At 39.1% G+C, this 14065-nt stretch overlaps 1 protein-coding gene across 16 annotated transcripts in view; it reads left to right on the top strand.

Annotated features, from left to right (window-relative positions):
- The window catches only part of MAPK10 (mitogen-activated protein kinase 10), a 438482-nt gene that overhangs the window by 114188 nt on the left and 310229 nt on the right, over positions 1-14065 (top strand). For 11 of the 16 annotated variants that reach the window (XM_054688440.1, XM_037530734.2, XM_054688439.1 and 8 more), the window contains exons 1-2: positions 5811-6211; positions 11165-11279. The gene's annotated coding sequence lies outside the window, so the exon portion shown is untranslated. The other 5 variants (XM_054688437.1, XM_054688436.1, XM_054688435.1 and 2 more) reach the window with 4 other exon arrangements.

Below are 14065 nucleotides of genomic sequence, written 5' to 3'. Positions count from 1 at the left end.
TACTTCCCTCTTTAGGGACTCAATTTCATTCTTCTGATCATTGATTATTTTTCCCTTATCATTGTTTTCCTTTATGACTTCTGTCAGTTTTTTAATCACGGCAATTTTAAATTCTCTTTCTGGAAGGCTCAGAAGTTCTTCCAAGTTACTGTCGTTGCAATCTGGGGGCTGGTTTTCTTTTTGTGGTGTGCTTTTTCTCTGGAGAGTTGCTAGGTTGCGTGTGGTTCTTCTCCTCCCTACTGTCTGTTTTCTAATTTGCCGTATGCGTTGGGACACTGTGTTGATGGGACTGGCCGGCATCTTGGGTGGGCTTCTCTGCTCCCCTCTGGTTCCTCCAGGAGTCATCTGTCAGTTTCAAGCAGTCTTTATTGGAGAAAGGTCCCTGTCCTAAAATGCCGATGTGGGGACACACTCCCCTGTGCGCCTGGTCTGCCACAGCGGTGGGTTCCTGTTCCCCCTCTGGGCTTGGACTGCAGGCCAGAGGGGGTCTGGCGTGGGCGAACTTCCCCTGCTCACCTCTGGCTCCTGAGGAAGCCTTGTGCAGGTAGTCTTTACTGAAGAAATGTCCCTGTTCTAAAATGGTGATGTGGGACACACTCCCTGCGCGTCCAGTCTCAGGCACACTCTTCTGCGCGCCTGGTCTGCCCCGGCTGTGGGTGCTCGCTCTCCCTGTGGGCTCAGACTACTTGTTCGGAAGGGGCCCGGTGTGGGCTAACTCCCCAGCTGGCCACTAGCTCCTTCAGGAGCCTGTGCTGGCTTCAAGTCGCTAGGTGGCGCCAGAGATCTCTCCTAGAGCCCTTGGGGAGCTTATTTTCCACCCCGTGGGACAGGGAGCAGAGCGGGGATGGTAGGGTACACCTCAACGGCTTTGGGGTGCTGTGTCTGCCTTGTGCCCCACCGTCGTGGGGAACCCACGCCCCTAATTTCATGCCCCGGGTCTCAGTTCCAAAGCCCTCAGTTCCAGGACGCGGGCTGTAGCCCAGTTCAGTGGCGCGGGAATGGCGCCTTTTGCACCGCTCCCGTGCCTGGACGCCTGGTTCCTGCTCACTCAGGGAGGGACCTTCACCTCAGTGAGGACCTCCGAGCGTCTCCCCGCAAGCCTAGGTCGTCTCCCCGCAAGCCTAGGTCGCAGGCGTGGGGACCTGGGCAGCCGAGATCCAGGTCTGCACTTGCTTTTCAAGCGCGCGCCGAGTGCGCTGCTTTCCCGCGCAAGCTTACCGGCAGCCCGGGCTGTGTGCGCGTCTCCCGGGGTCTTTGTTCTTCTCTAATGGCGCCCGGAGCCGTTCGCTCACCGCCGCGGCGGATCCTGCAGGGTTCGCCTCAGCTCCCGTTCACGGGGTGTGGTGGCTGCAATAGTTCCTTTCCACTCACAGTCCCGCTTGCTGCGTCGTTTGTTCTTGTTGGCCGTTTTAGTGTGTTGTTTTCCTCCTCTCTGCCGGTCGGAGAGTGCCGCCTCTGTGGGCGAGGGAGGGGAGCAGGGTTCAGCCCTTCCCTCCCTTCTGTAAGATTTACTCTTAAGCAAGAAGAAATTTTAAAGTGAGTGGATAGCATTGTGTAATGCAAAGAATCAACTCTAAACTATAGACTTTAATTATTGATAATGTATCAATATTGGTTCATCAATTGTAACAAATGTATCACAAAGATGCAAGGTCTTAAAAATAAGGGAAACTGTGTGGGGAGAGGAGCAGGTTTGTGGGAATTCTCTACACTTTTCAGCTCAAATTTCCTATAAACCCAAACTGCTTTAAAATGTAGTCTATAAATTGGGCCTCCCCGGTGGTGCAGTGGTTGTGGGAAGCTGCCCACAGCCTCTGCAGCCCCTGCAGTGCTGGTTCGATCCCCGGCCGCTGGCAAGGGTCCCACATGGTGCACAGACCTCTCCTGCTGCGCCCGCTGCTCCCCTCAGCAGTGTACTTCGTCAGTATGCCTGTTCTGCTTCCTTCTCTGGCTCTGGTGAATTCTCTCACCCTCCCTCGCTTCTGACTGTACCCAGTGCTTGTATGTATAAATAAATAAATCTTAAAAAAAAAAGTAGTCTGTAAATTACAATGAAAAATGAGTACAGGGGTCTCCCTGGTGGCACAGGTGGTTGGGCACAGTGCAATGAAGCTATCCGCAGCCTCTGCAGTGCTGGTTTGATCCCTGCAGGCCTCTGAGCAACCCATATGGCGAGCAGACATCTCCTGTCTTGCCCGCTGCTCCCCTCAGCAGTGTATTTCATCAGTCTACCTATTCTGTTCCCCACTCTGTCTCTGGTGAATCCTCTCACCCTCCCAAGCATCTGGACTGTACCCCGGCTCTTGTATAAATAAAATAAATCTTAAAAAAAAAAAGAAAAATGAGTACAGGGGTAGATGCCACTATTTCTGTTAGGTTGAAAGGTCAACAAAGTTTTTTTTGTTTTTTTTTTAATTAGGAACCATTAGTATTTTAAATTCATGCCAATGAAGATCATTAGCTGTTGGCCCTATGTTTCCCGTACAAACAGAATGACAAAAGTTATTAGCTAAAAACTGCATTTGAGAATTAATTTTGGAACACAAATATTGATCAATTTAAACAGGTCATTTTCAACTTCAGGGTTTCTTGGTGCTTTCAATTTACTAATGTGCCACATGATTTTCCAAAAGGTAGATATTATATGCAGTATTTTTGAAACTTTTATTTTTTTTAAAGATTTATTTATTTATTTATTTATACAAGAACAGGGGTACAGGCCAGATTCACAGGAGGGTGAGAGGATTCACCAGAGACAGAGCAGGGAACAGAATAGGCCGACTGATGAAATACACTGGCTGAGGGGAGCAGTGGGCACCATGGGATTAGGGTCAAAATAAGTGGGGGTGGGAATTGTAGGGAATATAACCAAGATAAAAATAGATACATTGTGCAAAAATGAAAAATGATGTAAAAATATATATAAAAGAAAAGAAAAAAATAAATAAAATTGATTTATTTATTAAAAAAAAGTATTTGTGGGGAGGGAAGGCTCTCAAACATACTGGATTGAAAGATGGCAATAGAGATTTACATAAGATTATTGAGGTCTTTAAATCATTTTGGTTTTATCCAGCAAGAAATGGGATCTATTTAGGTGTTGAATTTTTTTAAGCAACTTCTACTAAATGATTTAGTTTTAGGAGACTAATTCTCCTCTAGTGTATAGAATAGACTTGAAAGACCATTTGAATCATCTACATATTACTGAAATGAGTAGATTGAGGATTAAAGCCACTGATGGTAAAATTCACCTCAAAATCTGAACAATGTTGATGTGATTTTCATTCTTTGTAACTGTGCCATGAAGAATTAATACACAATAGAAAAAATAATTAATTTTAACCTATTCATAGTGGTCATTGTTTTTTAAAATTGCTGGATAGTATTCTATTATGTGAAAATGCCAAAATTTGCTTACCTATTCTCTTGTTGATATACCTTGTGATCTTTCCAGATTTTTTTTTTCAATTATAAATAAGGCTGACATACATATTTTTGAGCCTTTTCAGTGAACATGTTTCTATACTTTTGGGTAATTATCTATAAATAGAATTTTTTAAGTCATACCATAGATGTATTTATCATTATAAAAATTGCCAAACCATTTCCCAAAGGAGTTTAAGTGTTTATGGCCCTACCAATAATGTAGGAGAATACTGATTTGTCCATATTCTACCTAATATGTAGTTTTGTTAGTCTTTTTAATCTTAGCCATTTTTGTGGGTGTGAACGGCATACATTATGGTTGTAATTTGCATTTCTCTTATGACCAATAATGTTGAATATTTCCTAATGTAATTATTGAGCATTTATATATTTTACTGTGTTAAGTATCTGTTCAAGACTTTGCCCACTACACAAAATTCCTTGCTTTTACCAAGTTATAAAAGTTTACATAAGGAAACTTTTGTACATTTTTGGTCCAGCCAGCCTCAACCCTTGGACTTCTCAAATTATATAACCTACCAAATTCCTGTTTTGCTTAAACAACTTTGAGGTATTTTTTTATAGGCTAGAGTTAGTGAATATCATGAGCAATTTTGAATAACCAGAAGCTTTTAATTTTTATCAACTCTATTTTTTTCTATTACAGTATTTTTTATGTCCTGAGAAATCTACTCCAAGATCAGAAAGCTTTTCTTTATATAAAATATACATTTTATTCGTATATCTTTATAGATATTAACTTTTATGTTTTAGTGTACAATTCATTTTGAATTAGTTTCTGTGGTTATAATATGAGGTAAAATTTGGAGCTCATTTTTTCCTCATTGATATCCAGTTACTGGGAATTGATAGTTTTTTAGAGGGGATTGACCTTTGATATGAAAACTCAAAATACAAAAACTTAAAGGCCTGATTGCCAGTTGCATTATGCTATAAAGTTATTTGGTTAATCAATACATATGTTTGCTTGAGACATAGTTGTCTTGTAGGTAGGCCTATTTATAAGACTAAAAGTTAATAACTGATTTTTGTTGGGCATGAAAGTAAGGAGACATCCAAAAACTTGTTCAGTGGATGAAAATAAAATAACAACACAAAAAATTCATGCAAGATAGTCTATATTCCCTCGTGAATATAATAATGGCAGCAACAACACAGAATCTGGTATGGACTCATGTGGTTTTATGATGTGTTTCAGTGTCTACAATCACAGCTTAATTTATACAGTGCATGTTATATCTTTTCTGTTTACATACTAACATACCAAAGAAACTACTTATTCATATAAGCATGCTAGTTCCAAAATACATATAATGCAGAATGTTATGAGATGCCACACTGCTTGGCTATAGTAGATAAAATCTACCTCAAAGTTGTTTAAGCAAAGTAGGAATTTGGTAGGTTATATAATTTGAGAAGTCCAAGAGTTGAGGCTGGTTGGACCAAAAATGTACAAAAGTTTCCTTATGCAAAAAAATTAAAGATTAAAACATTTTGGTAATTTTTTTTGAATAGTGGAATTAGTCAACTGCTCTTATTCTAGAAAAACTATTATTTGTAGATGTTAAAGTTGTATAGACTGAAACATATACTCTTAAAAGTCATAGGCAGGCCAAATTACTTAAATAGAATCGAGATCTTTGCCATGAATAGCAATAATAAAATTTGTTTCAGTTTTCCAGGGAATTATCTGCAGTTAAAAAAATTTAAAAATCCTGAAGGACTCTGCTTTGCTAACTCAAATTATCAAATATTTTCTTTCTTCATTTCAATTGCAATCTAACCATTCACCATTCAGTTTGGCTTAGCAGGCATTCATTTAGAATTTTTCAGAAAAAACAAGGAAATGTAGGAGAGTCGTGCAAATGACCTCTGGGCACCAGGTGGGACTCAAATGCTCACTTCTCCTCTGAGGTTATCTTCATTATCCTGTTTGCTTTGACATTTAGAGGTGCTGCATGTCTCTCTTTGTGCTGCCTGCAAAAAGCTGAGCTGGTTGGAAAACAGAGATGGACTGCGTTTCCTTCGGTGTTTTGGTCTGTGGGCATTTGTTCCCCAGCGCTGCTGTGTGCGCAGTCAGGGCTGCATGGAGCGGCTTGTTTCTCGGGGCTGTGCAGACCGACTGCTGATGTCGTAGTTGCTGATAGTGGCTGCCAAGGAACCCTATTTCTTTCCATTTTGCCTGGTCCTCTTTTCACAGTAAAACACAGTAGCTGAAGCCGCACGTAGACTTTTTCCTCTTTGCCTTCTCCCCCTCCCCCCCTCCCTAGACCTCTCTGGGCTTTGACGTCATGTGTGCTCCTTTCAGTTGCCATAGCAACCCCATTCCCCAAGCCCTCTGTCCGTCTCCTCTGGTAGGTTCCACAATGGTACTGGCAGCATCACGCTGCACAATGGTTTCCAGGCAGTGAAAGAGGGTGATTCAGCAAGCCACTCTTCTTCTTTTTTTAAAGCCTCCCCTTTTCTTTTTATTTTTATGGAGGTGGGTGGTGCTTGTTTTACACTTACCCTTTTCTTTTCCTTTTTCCTTTTTACAATTTTCCTTTTTTCTCCTCACCCCTCAATTCCTAGGGGCTTTGAGTGACTTTAAGATTGGGTTTTCTTGGAAATCACCTGTCCATCATTCATTTTAAACAATTTCTCCACCTTCAAAGAATCTATTCCTTATTGCAGTTTGGAATGTGGTTAATGGAAAACAAGTAGGGAGGATTTCTGGGGCAAACACTGCTGGATGAGGATCGTAGTTCTCAAGCACGGAATGGTACGTGGCTCTTTGCTCATTCTGGGTTCTAACTTGTTTTTTTGGAGGGTGGGGTGATGTCTATTGATTGATCCTGGTGGGGCGGGAGAGTGAGCTTGGGGTGGGGAGAGATGGGGTAGAAAGCAGGTTAATGAAGTGAAGTACCTCTGAGGCAGGAAGCCACTAGCCTCTCCCTCGGTGCCCAGCATCTCTCCACAGACTTGGGCGTGTGGAAACATTTCTGTTTGGTGTAAGGGTTGGCAAAGACTGGGAGGGAGCATTCTTATTGTGACCAGGGTTTTTTTAGACCAATGCAGAGCTAGAGAGTGAGAGAGAGAGAGAGAGAGAGAAAAAGAGAGAGAGAGAGAGTCTCTGTTCTTGTTAGAAGTGCTGACCTCAGTCCCATATCTCAGAAATGCTCTGGGTTCCTGAAAAAAAGAAAAAAAATCATGTCTTTAAGTATGCATTTATGTTTATATCCTGAAAGGTGTGAAAAATACATATTTTGGGATATGTTTATATATTTTGGTAGGGAGTGGGGTTTATATATATTTAGTCACAAAACTAATGGCATTACTTTTGCTGAGACACTCTAGACCAAATTTGGTCTGGAGAAAGGAACACAGACTAGGGGTCATATTAGAGATGAGAGGAAACACTGGCACTGCAGTCTCATAGGTGGGGGTCCCTTTAAGAAAGTGATCTCCTAGTCAGAGCAGGCAGCCTATTTTTTTTTTTTTTAATGGCATGGTTCCCAGGTATTCGGTGTTGGGATACTGTGTCCCCTGGAAATGTCAGACCTCTTTTGAAAAAAAAAAAAAAAAAAGATAAATCATCAGAAATGAGCACAGCGATATATTTATCAGAATTGATGCATTTGTATCTGCAGCAAAAATAAATGCATTTGTATCTGCAGCAAAATAAAAGTATATCAAGGTTAGAGATAATTCAAGAAAATTGCATGTATATATGTATATATACCCGTATACATATATATCCTACATTAAAATCTAAAGATTAAGTCTTAGATTTTACCACCTTAAAGACATAACTTCCAGGGTACAGCAGTGTAACCAGAAAATGAGTGCTTATCCCCATGGCAGTGCACTCTGAGGCGATCACAAGGTTGTTTACATGGACTGTCTTTGCTGCAGAGCCTGAGGGTGTCTATATAGCAGCCCCTGTTTGCTTTTGGTGTGTTCATGATAACTTTTAGGAGCAAACTGGAAAGGGGCAGGCAAAGTCATATGGGTCAAGTCATGGTTCAGATTGTAGGAAAATGGATGTAAATGACCAGGCATTGCCAGCCCAAGGTCCAATTTCTCCCTCTAGCCCTCATCTGCTTGTTGTTGGATCCTAGAATATTCCACAAAATATGTATCAATGTATTAAGAATGGTTGCAGGAGTGACAATTTCTCTTGGAGAGGCTTCTGTAAATTTTTTACTTTAGGTGGGCATATGTATTGTGAATATAGATAGTGATGCATATGAATGAGCTCACAAGCTTCTGACTCCACTTGGGAACCCTGAAATTGGATTTCAGGGGTCGGACAGTTTTGTAATGGCAGTTTTGCTGCCTCTGGTGTAGATTCTCTTCTGTACATTGATCCATTCCTAAATTTGACATAAAGTACCAGGTTAGGGTTTTGTGGTTTTTTTTTTTTTGTCACATAGAACAAACTGGACTTTCTCTCCCTTATAACAGGACTAGTAAATCAGATGACAAAGGTGGTATGACCTCAGATATTAAAGAGTCTTCATTCTTTCTCATTTATACATCCTGTTGTTGCAAAGTATCTTAAATTTGATGGGCTCCTGGTGTTACAAAATCTTCACAGTTTTGATAAAGGCATTCTTGATAATGGATGGGGCAGAAAGAAATTATATGTAGAGTGGAAAAATCAGATGCCTCCAGCTTCCTGCTTGCTTGCTCCAGAACAGCATCTGCTGTTGGGAGGAGTGTGTTTGCCATGCTGGAAGGGGATGTTTATGAACAGATCCCAAAGGGACTGAATGTGTTTTTGCTGTCATTGTCTGGTACGTCTGTAGCTATTAGTATTTAATGGTTTCATAGGATGAAGTCAATATTTTTCAAGGTTAGAATGAACTGAAAAATGATCATGGATGCTATAGAATGTATTTATAATCTAAAATTACAGGAAAATAAATAGGACTTCCCTTGTTAGTATATCCTAAGACATAAGCAAAAGGAATCTGCTTAACTTAATGTGAAAAAGCCCTCCATGTTTAAAGGCAAAGTCTCCCATATTGAAAGGATTATTTAAAAAGTTTTGCTGTGGGTTTATGTAAATTAATTTATTCTTTGGATATAATCCTAATAAAAAAGTCTTCTAATGCTGAAGATAAAAGACAAAGACATATTGTGTTTTTTTTTTCCCTTATTTGTTCAACATGGTGTTGGGGAAAGAATGGGACAGGTTAGTCTCCCTTTCTGTCCCAGTTTTGACTTTAGCTCACATTTGTAGCTAAGGGACTTTCCCTGGAATTGGTGTGTTCAATTTAATGACTGCTTAGTTACTTACGAGAATAATGGATTCAAAGCAGAGAAACTTCCTTCAATTAGAATAAGAGGTAAACAAATTGATATTTTAAATTTTTTCTCCATTATCCCTACTGTTTTCTCCTATAATCTCAATTAAGGTTTTGGTTGGACATTGCAACACTTATTCAAAAAGAGGTACAAAGTGTCCAATAATGACACAAATGAATACAAAGCTGTGTTTGCTACTAGCAGGTATCTCTTTCTTATCGCACATGTGTCTCTTATTTCTTCCTCTGTGGACCAAGGACTTGTGGGAAAAGTTAAGCTTATGGACTAGGGGGGGGAGAGAGATTTATTGGTAGAGAAGAAATCCATTTGATTTTTGGCATATTAGATGTATTTATTGCATTACATAAGTCTAAGATGAGATGCTGCTGCTGATTTAAAAAAAGGTAATGCTGCGCAGTGGTTGTTTGAAAAAAACAAAAAGAAAGTGTAATTTATAAATGAAGCTTGAATTTTCAGAAATTAAGTCAGCTTTTCAAAGCAAAGTTGTAAGCTTTTGACTAAAGATTTTTCAGTTTGAGTGTAATTTATCCTTATGAGACTATCAAGACAAAGATAGGGGGAAAGTGAAAAATCTGTATGTCTTAAGTGCTATTCCCCTTCTCTGTTTAATGGCGGGAAGCTTCATTTCGCATTGAGAAACTTGGTAGAAATTCTAATGGAAACCTTAAATCTAAACTGAAAATCCTCAAATAGAAAGAAATGTTTCAGGTTTCAAAAAGTGGCCCTCAAATTTATGATTATTTATGATAATGGATTTTCTAGTGGAAGTTTTGGATGCCTAACACTACAAAACACTACAGCGTTGCTCATTTTTAAAAATCTTTGGTGGCAATTAGAAGTAAAACCTATAAAGTTAAAGAACTGATGCTCCTATGAATGGAAATTCAAAATTTGAATGGAAAAAAGAAATGACTGAAACTTCCTTAGACTGAAACATTCTTAACTCACAGTGGACTTGAAACACTGTATGGTGTCAGCTGTAAAGTTACCCTCTTGCAGAGTGATCTGTCTGGTAATGAATAAGATTTTTGTTACTATGTATGTGTGTGGGTGGGGGGGATGTAGGGGGATCGGTGGGTGTGTTTGCACACATGTGTGTTAGAAAGTCACTAAAAACAACCCAAACTCTTTCAAATACTAAAGATTCATTTGAGTTTCTTGTTTGAGCATTGTGTATGAATTGTTCTCTTCTCTTACATTGGAAATAAAATCAGAAAGTATTGATGGGCAGTTAAGCTCTTAGGTCCTCTTGGGGGGTGGATATTTATTCATTCATTGCACATCATAGCACTTATGCAATATAGTAATTACCTGTTCCTATGTTACCTGTATTCTCTACCAAAATATAATTTTTGTAAGGGACTGACTGTGTCTGGCATGTCTAGGGACACAATAAATATTCCTTGAATGAAGGTCTACCATGCACAGAATTCTCTGCTAAGTGCTGTGAGTGAGAGAGGTTGGGAAACCATGCCACAGTTTCTGCCATTTGGCAACTCAGTCATTTACGGAGAGCAGGTGAAATAATTGAGATCACATATGATCAAGGGCCCACTTTAATGTTTTCACAATAAATGCAATAGGAATTCTGAAGAGGAAGAAATTCTTCTCTGGTGAAATGGCAATCCATGGCACTTGTGGCCACGTTGAGTTGGCTGGCACAGAGGGGAATAGTCGGGGAAGAGTTCCTAGCAGCAGATGAAAGCAGCTAGCCAGTAAGGGGACTCTTATTTGGAGCACAGAGGAAGTTTATTTTGGATATAGTGACCATACTTTTCAAACTAGATATTACAACTTAGGGTTTAATGATAGGTAGGGCATTGGAAACCACACATGTCTAGAGAATCTGGTTCAATATAATGTGGAAAAGTAATAGCAACAATAATGGATTGAAATTGCAATCCTACTTTTGTAACTAAATCAGATTAAGGAAAAATATACATGTAGGCCCCTTTCTAGTTTCACACTGACTTCATCTTAAGTTGATTTTATTTCAAATACTTCAGAGTATTTTGAACCTCTCCTCTTCCTTTCATCAGTACTTGTGTAACCCATTGTTCTGATGATTTTCTGTGAAAAGCTGAAATGCTAACATATGTACCAATGGCGCTGTCCCAGTTGAAGCTAAAAAGCAAGCCTTGTATCACAAACCAAATACATCAACCAAAGTAACGGTTACTATGCGCAGATATTAAAATATCCAGCTACTCTAATCTTGGTGACACCAAGGATCTTGTGCTTGTGGTAAATTTGGATAGGGTGAGCTCCCTTGAGATGTTTCATTTCCAACCTCTGAGTCCCATCGCCAATTGTCTTTGTCAGTTCTTTGGTCTTGTTAATGCAAGTGAAATTCCCATTTAAATGTTAAAATCAAACTCAGTGTTTTTTGCTTTGGTTTCAGGCTAGTGTGAGAAACACCAGCAGTAGGACCAGCTCAGATCTTCAGTATGGCAAAGCATGCAAGAAGCTGTTGAATTAGACCCATTTCCTATAGATGAGAAACCATATAAGCAGTGGTGAGTTGCACATTTTAAAATGTTCCTTAGCAAGAAATGTGTGATCTATAATCAGTTTAAATATGCACATGGTTCAGTGTATGGATCTAAAAAATATTGGTACAAATAATGTGAATTAAAAAATTGAAATAGCACAAAATGTTTAACTGATGATGCAGGGCTACTAAGGCCATATACATAGCAAGAGTTCTCAAGGTACATGGGTGTACCATATAACGTGATATTGCCACCATGAATGATAGCATCCTGTGTAAGATGGCTGTGGTAAACAATTTCAGTTGACTGAGTAGCAGTTGAATAACAGTATTTTCCAGTGGTTATTATTTGCAACAGAATTCTCTATTTTACTGATTCTTTCCCTCCAGTAGAAGAATTGGTTCTCATCTGCACTATAATGTTCAATTCCTTTCAGGAATATATATGTACACACATACAAGCATGCATGCATACCTATATGTATGAAACATGTTTATTACTATATAAGTATATATGAGTATACTTAAGAATATACAATATATATTAACATTTAGATAGTTAAAAATAGGGGAGAAAAATCATCAGTTTTATGAATCTTAATTCAATGACATTTTAGTCTATAAATTATTTTGTTTATTAGAAGCAATATTAAAAATAGAGGTAGTTGTTCTGCCTAGTTGGAATACCTTTTAAAGCATTATTGTTTTACAATAATACCAGCACTCACAGACAATATCTTTTTTAATCAAGTATTTGATGCTTTGTAGTCATCAGAGTCAATAATCAATAGACTCCAGCAGAGATGAACCAGTTATAATCTGTCAAATAACATGTTTGATAAATATAGTTTGACAGTGGTGCTTGTAAGAATCCAAAAGAAGCTGTTTTGAATGGTCAATATTTTCCTTTCATTTGCTTAGTGGTATATGTAACTGGGAAGGTAGCCTGCCCTGTGAATTCATGTATAAGCTGTATCTGCAGAATGTTGAAGAAATGAGCTCTTTATTTGTTTCACATGATTTTCACCATGGTTCACTTACAGGTATATTGAGGAAATATATATAATAGTTATTACTTTTCAGCACTTAATCAACATGGATTAAGAGTATTTATTATAAGCGGGAATCATGTAATTGCTAATAATCAACCATTTTGATGTAAAATAGAGCTATTTCATATGGCTAAATTTTGAGTTATGAGTCATTCTCAGTGATGTAGGGACATAGATTATATTGTCCTATCTTAAGAGTACATTCATTAAAGAAACATTTATTAAGAATCTGTGATATAGATGTCATCTTTAGCACCTGGGGCAGATGAAAGAGGTAGTACCAGCCTTAATAAAACTTTCAGTTTAAAGAGTGTGTTCTTATGATCTGTGTTCCATTAAGGGCACATCTAAAAAATGCAGTGCTCTTAAGGAGTGGCCCGAGGAGGCCAACAAAGTGCAGTAGAGGCGAATCCAGCAGAGATGGGTGGGTATTTGTCAAGGAAGGCTTCCTGGAGGGAATGTTATTTTAGTTCAATGCTTTTTAAAGATTTATTTATTTATGCATACAAGACCTGGGGTGCAGGCCAGAGGTACAGGGTGGTGGAGTGAGAGAATTCACCAAAGACAGTGGGGAGCATAACAGACAGATATACTGAAATACACTGCTGAGGGGAGCAGCCCGTGAGACAGGAGAGGTCTGCTGCCCCATGTGGGTCAGCTCCCTGGCTGAGGATTGAACTCTTGCTGCAGTGGCTATGGATTGCTTCATAGTGCTGTAACTTAACCCCTTGCACCACCAGGGAAGCCCCCAATCAATGTTAAGGACAACATGAGGTTAGCCAGAGGAAGAGGATCAGTGGCACATTTTTAAAGGGCCCAGGACTTGAGCGAATATGATTGTTTGGGAGGGTTAGGCTTCATTTGCCATGCTGGGGCAAAAATACAGGTGGCATTTGTAAAACTGAAGAGGAGAACAGGAGATATATCATGATAGATCTCTTAGACAAAGCTAAGAAGTTTGGATTTATTCTAAAATGAGAACTTTTGAAATATTTTAAGTAGAATTACATGATTAGATTTATTTTTAATTGTGAAATATATGCATAGGAGAGTGAATAAAATACAGTTTAAAGAAAACAAATCTCATATAAAACCAGTATTTATATTAAAGAGTAGACTCACAGTAAGCCACTCTGTTCCTTTACGATCACATTCTTCTCCTCCACTAGATGAAAGTGCTAACCACTACCCTGCCTTTTGTCACACTCATTCCTTTGCTTTCCTCTGTAGTTTAGCCATAGTAGCTTGTAACCATATTATATATACTCTTATCTGACTGAATATTTTTTTAAACATTGTGATAGAATTCCATGTTGATACTTGGAGTTTCTTTATGTAAATTGTGTAGAATTCTACTCTATACCAAAATATATAATCTATTATTGATGAAAATTAGGATATTGCTCATATATCCTGAGTTATTTAAATACATTTATTTAAAATATATTTCTGGGGGCCTCCCCTGGTGTCACAGGTGATAGAGTGCCGCACTGTGAGGCTGTCCGCAGCCTCTGCAGCACCGGTTCGATCCCGGCTGGCCGGCGAGGGTCCCACATGGTGCTACAGACCTCTCCTGCCATGCCCGCTGCTCCCCTCAGCAGTGTATTTCGTCATTCTGCCTGTTCTGTTCCCTGCTCTGTCTCTGGTGAATCCTCTCACCCTTCTGCACATCTGGCCTGCACCCCTGTTCTTGTATAAATAAATAAAATAAAAACCTTAAAAAAATATATTTCTAATATAGTTACTAAGAATATAAAAT

This window comes from Talpa occidentalis, unplaced genomic scaffold (genome assembly GCF_014898055.3).
Source record: "Talpa occidentalis isolate TD23 unplaced genomic scaffold, MPIMG_talOcc4v2.1 talOcc4.6, whole genome shotgun sequence".
In the NCBI taxonomy this organism is placed as follows: Eukaryota; Metazoa; Chordata; class Mammalia; order Eulipotyphla; family Talpidae; genus Talpa; species Talpa occidentalis.
The sequence above is the reverse complement of the archived record's forward strand: the minus strand, read 5'-3'. Positions and strand labels throughout refer to the sequence as shown.